This window comes from Schistocerca gregaria, chromosome 2 (genome assembly GCF_023897955.1).
Source record: "Schistocerca gregaria isolate iqSchGreg1 chromosome 2, iqSchGreg1.2, whole genome shotgun sequence".
NCBI lineage: Eukaryota > Metazoa > Arthropoda > Insecta > Orthoptera > Acrididae > Schistocerca > Schistocerca gregaria.
In genome coordinates, this window is record NC_064921.1 from 768833272 (window position 1) to 768848747 (window position 15476).

Below are 15476 nucleotides of genomic sequence, written 5' to 3' on the forward strand. Positions count from 1 at the left end.
AAGGTTCCAAACATTAATGGTTTCGTTCATTTTTGCTGTATGTGTATGACAACACTGACACACGTGTATTAAACACTTCAAGAACTTGCTGAGGTAACTGACTGATGGCGTGTTAATCCCGTTCATCTAAGACTGCTAGCGCTATTGTCTATAAACCAAGAGCAACACAATCGCTCACCTTCGCAGGCGTGGCCAGAAATATGGGACAGGTCTGTGTACAAATGTTTACATACAAATCCCTGTTAGAGCCGAGAGCCGTCCCTTGTCAGTGGACGTCCAGTTGCGGTACCGGCGTGGAAATTCCAGCCTTCGCCGCCGACAAATAGCAGTCAGAACGGGTGCATGAACCAATCGCCCGCTTCGGAGGTTCATATGCAGCAACATTCACTGAGCGGTCGTTTATGGGAGACAGTTGGTAGCCGCTTGGTTCATCCGTGCAGTCAGTTGATCAAAAATTGCACGTCTGTTCGCCCTTGCACATCTCAGCAGTCATCGTTCACCCCTGTCATCTATGAAATGATAATTAAATCAAGACCCTACGCTGCCGACAGGCGTTGATATACATCAAGGGGGACAGTTGAAAATGTATGTCAATGTGAATCAGATTTGCCTTGCCGTCGGTTTTGGATAGCGCCATTTTGCTGTATATACCTGCTACTGCCTCCACCTGCCGCAAGTTGACGTTGGAAATAGACGGTGGGCAGTGCAGTACCAGTATTGCTATAAATCTGTATTACATACTCCTCCACAGGCAAGGCGAAGACAGAGTGTATTGAAATGACTCTGTTCATTGACGTATGATTTATACATAAATTATGAGATGGAACAGCCAAATATAGCTTTTGATCGTAAACGCCACACAAAAACATCGTTCTCGGCCAACGAGTCGTCGAACCATTATCGCGACTACGATCTATTTCTACAGCATGAAAGCCGTTAATGCAGTTAATCTCCATGCTAACTGCCCGCCTCCTTAGCGCAGCGGTGGCACTACCGCTTTCCACACTAGGGGGCCTGGGTTCGATTCCCAGCAGGGCACTGGGTGTTGTGTGCCCTTCATTATCATTTTCCCATCAACATTGGTACGCAAGTTGCCGAAGTTGCGTCAATTAAAAAACTTGCAATACGGCGACCGGACCCCGAAGAGTATGTCCCATCCAATAAATGCCACACGATCATTTCATTTTTTTCCACGCTAACTAAGCCTTCCCCTCCAATATGTGCAAGAATTGATTTACAATCAGTCAAAAACCACTTTGGCTCAGGACGAAAGACAACAGCCGCAAAAATAAATCAAGGAGAATTGTAATAAGACGTCGAAAGTCTCCGGCCGGTGTAGCCCAGCGGTTCTAGGCGATTCAGTCTGGAACCGCGGGACCGCTACGGTCGCAGGTTCGAATCCTGCCTCTGGTATGGATGTGTGTGCTGCCGTTAGGTTAGTTAGGTTTAAGTAATTCTAAGTTGCAGGGGACTGATGACCTCAGATGTTAAATCCCACTGTGCTCGAAGCCATTTGAGCCATTTTGAACCTCCATTCCCAGGCCATAATAACGAGCAAACCATCGCTCATTTAAAAATCTTGGGCGTCTTTTTGTCTCAGCTTTCGCATATTTAACAGGTCAATGAGTATTTATTGGAAATTAATCGCAGTAACCGGGCCAGGAAACTTGCGCACGTCTGCTCTTGTTGAGTGGTGGTTCTGCATGCCCCTGTATCTCGCTTCTCACTGCGCTCCGCGAACACCAGCAGTCAGAACGCTATGACGACAAATCTTACATGACCACTCATCTCAGGCAAGCGCATTTAACAGCTGTTACAATTAGCCTACTGTTAGCTGGGACAAGTTTGCTGCGTGGTTCAACCGTGCTAGTTTTTCAAAACGCTTACATTTGGTGCTCTCACAAGATTCTTGAACTAACCAATACAAGCATCACTGTTTGCATCGCAAGCAGAACGGTTTTAACAATCGCTGTTTCACGCGTTTTTTAATTGTCGCTAGATTAAAAGTCCTTGTAAGAGTTACTGCTCATTCATTCGCATCTGGGTAAAATAATTCAGATTTAATTTCGATTGTAAATATGACTCTGTATTTAGTTAATGCACCATGAAGCATGATGGAAACGAGACAACTCTGACAGTCAAGAAATTTTTTAATTCCTCAGTTGCTGTCACTGTTTCCAGATCGTAGGTTTTCGATCTTGTGTTAAAATGCCAAGACTTATTAGTACCAATATGGAGGCCGCGGATATCAAAATTATGACCATATTAACGCTACTTAGAAGCTTTCTGCCTCATCAGTGGCTAGTAAAGAAAAGGCCAAGTGACAGGTACAGTGTTCCGTTTAGAACCACTGAAAAGAAAGTGGCTCCATTCAAAGACGACAGGACGCTATACTGAAATTAGCAGTGATGAGGGGGAAGCAGAGCCGGCTCAAGGAGCAAGCGACAAATGCCACAGCTTGGGGCACCACAAGTATGGGGATTTCTATACAGGACGTATTACAAGAGTAACGACCGCATGGTGCACCAAGCTGAGAAGAGCGCCAGAGCCGCCCAAGTGCAAGATTTGTACGCAGTGCGTATCACAATTAGTGGCGGAAACCGCCTCGGATATCCACGAATCGGCCCTGGAAAAGAAGAGTGCCTGGTCCTTCTACGGAGCCGGAAAATTCGAGGTTTCATATCTTTGCACAACTGAAAGAGAGAAAAGGTTATATTTCCCAAACTTGCCTGATGAAAATTCACTCAATGTGCAAGACATTAGTGTTTAACTGACCGTCTTTACAATTAAATCTGGGAGAACTGGTCTTTCTCGATGAAAATTTTCCTATATTCTGTCAGTTTCAGATGTCTATTTTAATGTTTCCAACATTTATATGTAATACCGTTCTAACAAAGTATGTCAGGAGTTTTAATGTTTTAAATAATCTTTCGTCTCGTAAATTTGGTGACACTGCTTTCAAGACATCTGGCGAAGTTTCTCGGTTTTTTTTGTGATTTTACCACCACTGTTTGCGGTGCTTTCAAAATTTATAATATTTCCATAAACTGTGAAACTAGAGGTAAGAGCTAACAGTTAATGATGATCTTCAAGCAATTCGTTTACTTATCACTACAGTTTAAACAAAGATGGTTCAGATATTTCAAATGGCTCTGAGCACTATGGGACTTAACTTCTGAGGTCATCAGTCCCCTAGAACTTAGAACTACTTAAACTTAACTAACATAACGACATCACACACATCCATGCCCACGGCAGGATTCGAACCTGCGACCGTAACGCGCCTAGAACTGCTCCGCCACTACGGCCGGCGAAACAAAGAAAACGTGGCAAAGTTGTCTCTGTTGATGGTATAGTTTTCGAATGTTTCATTTCATAAATTTACGTCGAACAATTTTTAGAATTTAACTTTGTAAAAAAAATAAGTACTAGTACTTTATCGTCAAGGCATAAAATGCGTTTACCTGAATCGATTACCTTATTTACAAGACAAAAATTAAGGATGATTATAGTAACGATTTCTCAGTTTATCTGAATGAATGTCTTCCAGTGCGCTTTACTATGCTGACACTGACGTACAAGAAGGGCCTTGATCCTGCGGTCATGTCCCGTCATCTGGTTATGGTCCACGGCAAAGAGAGCTCAGCGTTTCTAGTCACGCAAAACGTGTACGTAAAGGGTATATGTTTTCCAGTATGACTAATGATCATGCCATATGCCATAAGTAGATCCAACACACTTCGGTGCACTCGTAACGCAAAATGTTGATGTCGCCATCCCCATCCACTTCCATCACTCCTGGGATGCAATGAGTCAGACTACGTAAGGTTGTTGAACATAACCAGTGCATAAGAAGCGCAGGTGAAAGCCCGCGACCCGTGCAAGGCGACGGAAATGCCGCACGACCTTCTGTACTAAGAAGAAGGCCGGTCGTGTTAGTCATATTATGCATACCCTGAAGGACTAAGAAGAAGAAGACTCAGAACAGCAGAAGCTCCGCCGTCCCTCCTGTGATCTAGCAACGTTGCTTCTAGTCTCTGGGTCCGCCCTAGGTTGTAAGTTTATCATAATATGCAATCCACATTCTACATCTACATACATACTCCGCTAGCCACCAAGCGATGTGTGGCGGAGGGCACAATTCGCGCCAAAGCCATATCTCCCTCCCCCCCCTCCCCCCCTCCTCTGTTCCACTCGCGGATGGCACGAGGGAAAAACGACTATCTGAACGCCTCAGCACGAGCTCTAATTTCCCTTATCTTTGAATGGTGATCATTGCGCGATTTGAAAGTTGGTGGTAATAATATATGCTCTACATCCTCGGTGAAGATCGGATTTCCGAATTTAGTGAGCAGCCCCTTCCGTTTAGCGTGTCGTCTATCTGCAAGTGTGTCCCACTTCAAACTTTCTATGAGATTTGCAACACTCTCGAGATGGCTAAATGTACCACTCACGAATCTTGCCGCTCTTCTTTGGACCTTTTCAATCTCTTGAATGAGACTCGACTGATAAGGCTCCCATACAGACGAACAATACTCTAAGACTGGACCAACTAACGTATTGTAAACAATATCCTGTGTTGAAGGACTGCATCGCTTCAGGATTCTGCCATTAAACCGCAATCTAGAGTTCGCCTTGTCCTTTACTTATGTAATATGATCATTCCATTTGAGATCATTTCGAATAGTCACATCCAGATACTTGACGGATGTTGCCTCTTCCAAAGACTGGGCATTTATTTTGTACTCATACGTTAATGGTGATTATCGCCATGTTATACGCAGTAGGTTACACTTACTAATATTGAGAGATAACTGCCAGTCATTACACCAAGCATTTATTTTCTACAAATCCTCATTGATTTGTTCACAACTTTCGTGTAGTTACAGCGTCATCGGCAAACAATCTAATGCCGCTGTCAATACCATCAACCACATCGTTTAAGTAAATCTTAAAGAGCGGCGGACCTGTTACGCTGCCCTGGGGCACACCTGAAGTTACCCTTGTTTCTGTTGAAGTCACCCCATTCCAAACGATATACTGCTCTCCGCCTGTTAGAAAACTTTCTATCCAACCGCATATGTCATCGGATGGACCGTAAGCGCGCACTGTGTTATCCTTCTATTTTTCTCTCTGCAGCCTTTACATACTGCGCCTTACTGTGCATGCCTTACTTCAAAGAGACGAACTTCTTCGCCACTTTAAACTCCATGCTATTCTCAGAGATTATAACGTCTGCCTCGAGCATGCTTTTCCATATGATTCTACTTGCGTATGGATTTCGCTGCTTATTTACTCAAACATCTCATTTGGCCTCTCACTCCTCAACAAACCCCGTCGCCCACCTTACCACTGCAGACTAACATAAGATTGCAATCCAACCTAGGACTTCTTCTCGACAACTAGTGCCTCTAAGTGCTAGTCTTATCTTCTTTTTTACAAGCTGTCATAGTAAAAAGCCAGTCCTTTATCATTTCGAAGAAATGTCTACACCGCTCCAGCTTAAATTGCAACTCACACTAACACATCCACAGAAAAATCCTTGATAATTCTTGCCCTCTCATTTGCGGTTACTTCACTTCACGGGATTATACGATCGGAGTAATACGAGAAAGGCACATTTACCTAGAGCACACTGAAGTCGGAGTGTGAAAGTTAAAGATTAGGAGGTCAAGAGCCATCTGCTATTCTAAAGGCTTTGCCCCACTCTTGCCGGGAAAGGGCAAAGGGAAAGACGCTGAGGAGGCAGTAGTGAAGTATGACGACTGAGCTTCAGGTGCTGGTGAGCTATTGCTGTTAGAGACACATTAATACGGCTTCTAATTCGCTAATGCTCCAAAAATGCCAGTGTTTCTTGGACAGATAGACTGCACTGGACTGAGAGGCACGTCGCAAAACTAGAAAACATATTTGTTTGACGTAACACCAGTAAAAAACGCTTGGCAGTAATTAATGATAACATCAATTTGAATCAGGAGATAATTACGTAGCGCAGATGAGTATAATTCAATGAAAAAGTGTTGTCAAATTCACAGTTTTTCGCGCCCAATCACACAATTCACTTCGAGGTGTTATGGAATACTATTTACATTTATAAGCACAATTTACTTGTAGGACGATTGAAAAGTACAGACTAAAACGAATAGAAGCTGTAACTTATTTTTCCTAGTTACATCTTGTGAGAATATAATTTATAATTTTTTCTGTACTAAAAAATAAAGTAAACATTGTGTCAAACATGAAAGAGTAGGGAAATACGTCATCTGGGTGTGGGGGGAGGGTAATTAGGAAACAAATCACAATGCACATTTGAAAAAAAAAACGTGTACAGAGGCTTAGACGATACATTATGTGCAATATAATTCACAATAGAGTTTTGCAGTTTAGTAAGGGTGTAACCTCCCCACAGTAAAACAAAATACCTCCCAACAGTAAAAAATATAAGTATATAATTCACATTCACATTTAGTGTAATCTCGCAACACATAAATTCCGTAACCTACCAATAATACAATGGGACTAATCTCCTAATAAAAAAATGTGACTCATTTATAACCTTTCAATAAGTGACTGTGAATTTAAACTGATAATTTTGGACGTCAGTAGTGCTGAAAGATCATTCTGAATAAATTAAAAATTCTTACCTCAATAAGGTCGCCGGATAACGCGTATATATCTGCTCCTATAAGAAATTTTTCTGGCACAGCCCAGTGCAATGCTGGCCGATAGATTTGTCATGTATAAAAAGAAATAACTGATTTTTCTTTGCAATAATTGGGACGAACATGGATTGGAGAAATTAGTAAATTCTTTAAATTGAGATGAATGATTGTCAAGAGTTAATTTTTTTAAGAAAGATTATTATTAAGAGATTTCTTTTTAAAACATTTACATGGGACTTGATATTACAGTACTACATACGCGCGTGGCTGCTTTTACCTTATACTCACACTCAGGCACCGCCATCGCTCCACATGACCGGCCTAGCCAACACGATACACCAGACTGCTCGCTACTACTACTACTTCTGCCACACAGTTCCTACTGCTGACAACGCTCCTCTCTGGTCTGAGATTCTCTTATAGCTTACATATCGCAGGCAGCGCATGAGCAATCCATAGAAATTACATCTGCTCGAGTGCGCTAGCAACAAATTCCTTAATCATGGATCTCTTACAAGGGAACTTATCATTTACAGAAGTCGCAGATACAGTATTCGTTCTACGTGTCAGCACAGTTGAGGTGGACCCACAGAAAGCGGGCCAATCTGTCGCTGTTTGGTTTCGTAAGATTTTCAGTGGCAGAAGAGACTTTACGCATTGTCGTCTTCCGGTGCAGTAGATGGTACGTAGTTGCATTTCAGGCGATCCATCAGAATGGAGAGAATTATCACCACCACTTGTACCATTGCAGTATCTTAAAAGATATCTGTTACTTCTGTTGTCGAATTGTTGAGAGGTTTCCAGTGTCTTGTATTTTGTTGTTGTTGTTGTGGTCTTCAGTCCTGAGACTGGTATGATGCAGCTCTCCATGCTACTCTATCCTGTGCAAGCTTCTTCATCTCCCAGTACCTACTGCAACTTACATCCTTCTGAATCTGCTTGGTGTATTCATCTCTTGGTCTCTACGATTTTTACCCTCCAGCTGCCCTCCAATACTAAATTGGTGATCCCTTGATGCCTCAGAACATGTCCTACCAACCGATCCCTTCTTCTGGTCAAGTTGTGCCACAAACTTCTCTTCTCCCCAACCCTATTCAATACTTCATCATGCGATCTACCCATCTAATCTTCAGCATTCTTCTGTAGCACCACATTTCGAAAGCTTCTATTCTCTTCTTGTCCAAACTATTTATCGTCCATGTTTCACTTCCATACATGGCTACAGTCCATACAAATACTTTCAGAAACGACTTCCTGACAGTTAAATCTATACTGGATGTTAACAAATTTCTCTTCTTCAGAAACGCTTTCCTTGTCACTGACAGTCTACATTTTATATCCTCTCTACTTCGACCATCATCAGTTATTTTGCTCCCCAAATAGCAAAACTCCTTTACTACTTTAAGTGTCTTATTTCCTAATCCAATTCCCTCAGCATCACCCGACTTAATTCGACTTCACTCCATTATCCTCGTTTTGCTTTTGTTCATGTTCATCTTATATACTTCTCTCAAGACACTGTCCATTCCATTCAACTGCTCTTCCAAGTCCTTTGCTGTCTCTGACAGAATTACAATGTCATCGGCGAACCTCAAAGTTTTTATTTCTTCTCCATGAATTTTAATACCTACTCCGAATTTTTCTTTTGTTTCCTTTACTGATTGCTCAATATACAGATTGAATAACATCGGTGAGAGGCTACAACCCTGTCTCACTCCCTTCCCAACCACTGCTTCCCTTTCATGTCCCTCGACTCTTATAACTGCCATCTGGATTCTGTACAAATTGTAAATAGCCTTTCGCTCCCTGTATTTTACACCTGCCACCTTTAGAATTTGAAAGAGAGTATTCCAATCAACATTGTCTAAAGCTTTCTCTAAGTCTACAAATGCTAGAAACGTAGGTTTGCCTTTCCTTAATCTTTTTTCTAAGATAAGTCGTAAGGTCAGTATTGCCTCATGTGTTCCAGTATTTCTACGGAATCCAAACTGATCTTCCCCAAGCTCGGCTTCTACTATTTTTTCCATTCGTCTGTAAAGAATTCGTGTTAGTATTTTGCAGCTATGACTTATTAAACTGATAGTTCGGTAATTTTCACATCTGTCAACACCTGCTTTCTTTGGGATTGGAATTATTATATTCTTCTTGAAGCCTGCGGGTATTTCGCCTGTTTCATACATCTTGCTCACCAGATGGTAGAGTTTTGTCAAACAGGCTCTCCCAAGGCCGTCAGTAGTTCCAATGGAATGTTGTCTACTCCGGGGGACTTGTTTCGACTCAGGTCTTTCAGTGCTCTGTCAAACTCTTCACGCAGTGTCGTATCTCCCATTTAATCTTCATCTACATCCTCTTCCATTTCCGTAATATTGTCCTCTAGTACATCGCCCTTGTATAGACCCTCTATATACTCCTTCCACCTTTCTGCTTTCTCTCTTCTTTGCTTAGAAATGGGTTTCCATCTGAGCTCTTGATGTTCAAACAAGTGGTTCTCTTATCTCCAAAGGTCTCTTTAATTTTCCTGTAGGCAGTATCTATCTTACCCCTAGTGAGATAAGCCTCTACATTATTACATTCGTCCTCTAGCCATCCCTGCTTAGCCATTTTGCACTTCCTATCGTCTCATTTTTGAGATGTTTGTATTCGTTTTTGCCTGCTTCGTTTATAGCATTTTTATATGTTCTCCTTTCATCAATTAAATTCAATATTTCTTCTGTTACCCAAGGATTCCTACTAGTCTTGTGTTTTAGGTTTTCGTATTTAGGAACGTTTGTCGCCTTTGGGCTGTTGCCTAGCTCTTAGTTCGACCCCTAACTGGAGAACAGGTGAGTATCGATGATTTCCCAGCTTCCCAGCTTTTCTGTCTCCACTAAAACCTTTTTTTCCGGTAGTGATCATATCTCCAAGTCTAGAAGCAAAGTTTTTGATGAATAATGAGCGGGTACACAAAAGCACTTTTTAGAATAAGGAATAATTGCATCAGAAATTTTAGATGAACAATGAACAGGATTTGTTGCATTTTCCAGCGTAATGGTAGCGAAGAAGCAAGAAAATTTCCACTTGACAAAACAGCCCTATTTAAAAGGAAAATGTCAGACAGTTCCTTGGCATCATAAACTTTCAAGGACTTTTAATGGGCCCATATTGTCTTATTAAAATACTAAATTTATAACATCATTGTTGGGGTTTTGTGCTGCACGCAAGTCTAGAAGAGGAGCGTGGTGCACTGCTTAAAAGTTGTTCATTCGTGGTTTTTCTTGGAACAATCACTAAAGGAGGGAGAAAAATGTCTCTGTACCAAAAAATGAACTAATTTGAACAGGGGTTTGTTCCTTTCCTTTTACATCATTTATGTGGGAAATTTTACTTTGAGAAAATTTACTTTGTATTAATGATAAATCAGGTGCATCTGCATTATCCAGTTAGCATATTTTTTTTTTTTTTTTTACTTTTGAAAAAGTTATTCAAGAGGTCGGAAAACTTGTGAACTTCCTCCTCCCTAAATCCTCTGGCTCTTGCAAACGAAGTACGTACAGGCTTCCAGATGTATAGCTCGAGATTTACTTTCATGAAGGCATAAAACCGGTCCTTTTCCGTCATTTCATCCTTCAGAGAAGGGTGAGATATATTTTTACAGATAGTAAGTTCATATTCTATTATGAAAACGTCATTTTGGTAAATCTATAATACATAGCCTCTATTTGAATGGGGTAATTCGGAAACTCTTGCTCTAATTTTTTAGAAAATCGGCTTACATCCAACGGTGATTGATGCTGCTAAGTTCGCATCTTGCTCTTTACTGTTGATAATGCCGAACAGAAAAAGCTCTTGGGCAGCTCATCTTGTTCTCACATGCAGCGGTGACAGACCTGGGCATCTATGCAGGGCACGGAAGCTTCCGCCTTTCTTGTCTGCTATCTTCATTGGCATATCTGAAAACACAAGGTTATTTTTGTCCTTTATTTCATTAAAACATGTTAAATTAATAAATTTTTTTGGTCAGTTAAGCGCAACACTTAGTATGCTACACAACTTGTCAGACCATCGTGGTAAATCAACCTTTCTATCACTAAGAATAAGTCGTCAACTAAAAAAGTGCATCACATGTAATGTCAGTATCCACAGCACTGTATGGTAAGTAAATTCGAACACTTGTAGGTTGCCTTACTTGAGAAGAGACTTGTACAGGACAGACTAGCGAGAAGAACTTCATCAAACCAACTTTCGGACTGAACATTTGGAGCATCATGATCAGGGCTCTCCAACCATCTCGGGATATTGATGCTGCAAAGCGCCAAATGGCCACAATTTGGTACGTTCTCAATGAGGGGGGCATCCAACAACTCTATCAATCAGTGTCAAGCCGAATAACTGCTTGCACAAAGGCCAAATGTGGACAACACTCACTTGCTCAATTGCAGTGAAATGCAGGAAGAGCTGCAGCGGATAGGCACTTGGTGCAGGGAGTGGCAACTGGCCCTTAACATAGACAAATGTAATGTATTGCGAATATATAGGAAGAAAGGTCCTTTATTGTATGATAATATGATAGCTGAAAAAACATTGGTAGCAGTTACGATTTTAAGTGGAATGATCATATAAAATTATTGTTGGTAAGGCGAGTGCCAGGTTGAGATTCATTGGGAGATACCTTAGAAAATGTAGTCCATCGACAAAGGAGGTGGCTTACAAAACACTCGTTCGATCTATACTTGAGAATTGCTCATCAGTGTGGGATCCGTACCAGGACGGATTGACAGAGGAGACAAAGATCCAAAGACGAGCGGCGCGTTTCGTCACAGGGTTATCTGCTAAGCGTGATTGCGTTACGGAGATGTTTAGCAGACTCAAGTGGCAGACTCTGCAAGAGAGGCGCTCTGCATCGCGGTGTAGCTTGCTGTCCAGGTTTCGAGAGAGTGCGTTTCTGGATGAGGTATCGAATATATTGATTCCCCCTATTTATACCTCCCGAGGAGATCACGAATGTAAAATTAGAGAGATTCGAGCACGCGTGGAGTGTTTCCGGCAGTCGTTCTTCCCGCGAACCATACGCGACTGGAACAGGAAAGGGAGGTATCGACAGGGGCACGTAAAATGCCCTCCGCCACACACAGTAGTATAAATGTAGATAGCTAGAATTTGTGAAGCCCATTCTATTGAATAAATCATCCAGTTTTTCTCAAACTGTTATCGTTCTCTTGTCTGTATTCGTACATCACATCTTCCGATTACCGTCCCAATCGGGTAATTCCTTTGCGGTTCGTCGTTTATTGTCTTCGAGTGTTTTAACTATTTTTTCCAGAGTACCCTGTATAAATTTGACAGTTATTCGGACACAGCGCTTCCTAATGATTATTTCGTATCGTACTGCTTTGCTGCTTCGTTTTCAAGATTTATAGACGACAGTAAAAGTCAATACATAGAACATTACGGAAGAAAGTTAGAATTTTGTTTATGTAACTGCGTTTGTTTCCTTGGCTAACAATGATGCATGGCGTAGATGGGGCCTATCACGTTCTCCAACTACAACAGTGAACATACTGTATTTTCCACCAGATAGCAGTTGGGAATCAAAATTTGCAGGCCTCTTGGAAGTAGCGTTAGGTTTTTGTACTAATTTTTTCCCTAGTTGTTACGTAGCTTTTCTAATTAGTTGCGATCTGGCTTACCACATTTGCGTGCTCGAAGTTACCGTCAATATAATATTAGTGTAAGTACCTTCACACGGAGTTATCTAAGCCGACAGGCTTAAAATGTCACGTAGTACAGTTCCTTCAAAATGCGTCACATTTCACAATGAAATACGCTGCCCGTCTCCAAACCAACCGGATTCGTCTCAGCGAAGACTGCGGTGTTGTTTCGACAAGGAGTTCTTTATGGGCGTCGTTACAGCAGGAACATACAGCACTGTTTCTAAACCAGTTAAACGAGTGACATTGCCAAACCTGCTAACCGACCGAACTTCCTGCGCCAGTACAAGTTACAGAAAAAAATTGTTATTAGGTCTAGATCAAACGAAGCGAGTGTCATTAAGGACAGCGGAACGTCTTGGAAATATTCCATGTGCAATATGCGCGGGTATCTCGGGCATCGTTTGTATTTTTCCCCAGAGACAAGAATAATCTGAAAAATAAAAAAGCAATACTTTATTTTATGGTTTTCATCAGTCTAGAATGTTGCTGAAATGTGTGGGATCCGTATCAAATAGGTCTAACAGAATACTTAATGTATCCAAAGAGGAGAAACATAAGTAGACATAGAGTTGTTTAACTAACGGAAGATCGTAACGCTGATACTGAAAAACGTAAACAACTAAACGCTTCAAGAGAGACATCAACTGTCCCCTGAAAAACTGCTTTCGAAGTTCCAAGAAAAAGTATTAACCCTCGCAATAAGAAGGGGAGGGAGCACTCTGAATCATTTAATTTATATTTTATTATTTTGAAAAAAGGCATTTATAGTTTTCAGTTAATTCTTCTACCACGTTCCATAAATGTTTAAAATTTTTCAATTAAAAATGGTTCATATGGCTCTGAGCACTATGGGGCTTAACACCTGATGTCATCCGTCCCCTAGAATTACTTAAACCTGACTATCTTAAGGACACCACACACATCTATGCCCCAGGCAGGATTCGAACCTGCGACCGTAGCAGTCGCGCGGTTTCAGACTGAAACGTCTAGAACCGCTCGGCCACGGCTGCTTTTCAGTAAAACGTAACCCAAAAATTTAAGGCTTAGTCGTAGAGGCCACATGCTACAGTGAATGACATATTCAGTATGTTCAGGTTTGGACCTGAATTACGAATCAGTATCGCTAAACACTATTGTGAGTAAAAGTCAATAACAACTAACGAAATTTGCATTTTTAAATTATTTCTGTGGTGGTTAAAAAATGCCCCCAACTTCGTAGCACACGTTATTGAAATTGTGGTGATACTGCTGACAGATATTTTCTGGTTCTGGTCCCCACTTACACATCAGTACATCATCAAAAAGTATCTTTTTAATGTAGGTCAAAAACAATTAATGAATTTCGCTGATTTTAAACTTTTATGTGGGTGGGCATAAAGTACCCCCCCCCCCCCTCCTCTCCCCTTCCCCCCGCCTTTCCTTTTTATTGATTCATCATTCTTTTGACTGATTTCATGCGACCCATTCCGGCCGAATTCCTCACCTGCGCGAACCTCTTCATCTCACTTGCACCCCGCGTCCTCAATTACTTGTTGGATGTATTCCAATCTCTGTCTTCGTCCACAATCTTTCCCCTATACATCTCCCTCTAGTACCGTGGAAGCTCTTCCCAGATGCCTTAAAAGATGTTCTGTCATGCATTTCAGAGTGATTTGAACAGTAATGGGGAACGACCGTCTATGGGGCAGTTTGGTAACATACCTGGCCTGTAAACTAACAAGTAGCTGCGTCTCGTTCAGAATGGTGAGCGCATATATTGGACTGCTTACAGACCTGGAAGACCACCCAAATGCGTGAGAAACGACTTTTCTCTCGCTCGTTTATTGTGTAAGATGTGCTAATTTCTTAACATTCGAGAGTGAAAAAGATAGTGTTTTTGCTAAAACGACACAAAAATGCACACAGGAGCGTAGCAGTTCTGTATAAAAAAATACTGGACGAATGTTACCGAGGGGAGAAGTGCATGTTTACGATAAACGTTCGTGTACGAGAGTAAATGAAATGTAAGAAGACTTCTTTCTCGTGACGTGTTGCCGTCAAAGGACTCCCAAGGTCAGTAGGGTGGAGGGGGAGCGTCCCCACCACAGCTGTGGGGCTGGAGCAGCTGCTTTCTGTTAGTGGCTGCGAGGATGAGCGACAGGGAAGTGGCGTACAAGATTGCGCAACGTACAGTCATAAAACATGTCGCGAACAAAAATGTTTGGTCGAGTGTCATTTGGCGTGGACTACGAGTACCTCGTGCTGATTCGACTCTGCCGAAGTCACAGGCCAGATATTGTCACCGAGAGCGTTGTGAACGGCGAATTAACGAAGGGAGATGCGAGCCATCGCCGCCATCCGAGAATATCATTCCCAACAACAGAGAAAGGTGCGTAATGTCGTTGGTGGCGATAACGAAAATTCTACAGACAATTGCTATCAGTTATAAAAACATGGAAGCATTATTAAAACCGATAGAGTTTAGAGAAATTGTGGAACGGGTTTTTGCATACTGTTCCCATTCATGACGAGAGCTGGGTGCACTGTTACACGCCAAATTTTAAATTGACCTGTAGAGAGTAGTGAAGGGTCTTATTAAATCTTGCAGGACAATGCCATGCCACAAACTAGAAAGGAGATGGAATAACTCTTCTGGGATGTCCTGTTAGATACCCTTCGTAAAATCTTTGTTTGTTGCTCTTGTTCCTCTTATTTTGCCTACAAATAACAGCTGGACTTTTACAGCCGTCGATACAACACTTAGTATAAGATGGTGAACATGATTCCATATAAGGCTCACTTTCCTTACAATGTAGTGAAGATTATCATGGAAAAAGTATTCTTGTTACTTGAGTAGGGTTAAGGACGCCGGTGGGTGAAATGGTCTGAGCGATTAACTACCTTTTCATCGTAATGATGTCCGCCGTGATAGCTGAGTGGTCAATGCAGTGGAATGTCAAGCAAAGGGGCCCGGGTTCGATTTTCGGCTGAGTCGGAGATTTTCTCCGCTCACGGACTGGGTGTTGTGTTATCATCATCATCATCATCATCAAAGACTTGCACCAGGCGACCGGTCTACCCGACGGGAGGCCCTAGTGGCACAACATTTCATTTTTATCGTAATGATTATTACAGAAATGGAATT

At 41.8% G+C, this 15476-nt stretch overlaps 1 protein-coding gene and 1 long non-coding RNA gene across 2 annotated transcripts in view; one reads left to right on the forward strand and one right to left on the reverse strand.

The window, feature by feature from the left end:
• LOC126334994 (sodium-independent sulfate anion transporter-like) overlaps positions 1-15476 on the forward strand; it is a 696684-nt gene that overhangs the window by 334297 nt on the left and 346911 nt on the right. The gene's annotated exons all lie outside the window — the stretch shown is intronic.
• LOC126334995 (uncharacterized) overlaps positions 1-15476 on the reverse strand; it is a 117381-nt gene that overhangs the window by 12745 nt on the left and 89160 nt on the right. Inside the window, exon 2 of the long non-coding RNA XR_007564796.1 lies at positions 10415-10591. This is a non-coding gene — a long non-coding RNA (uncharacterized LOC126334995). The remainder of the gene's footprint in view (positions 1-10414; positions 10592-15476) is intronic.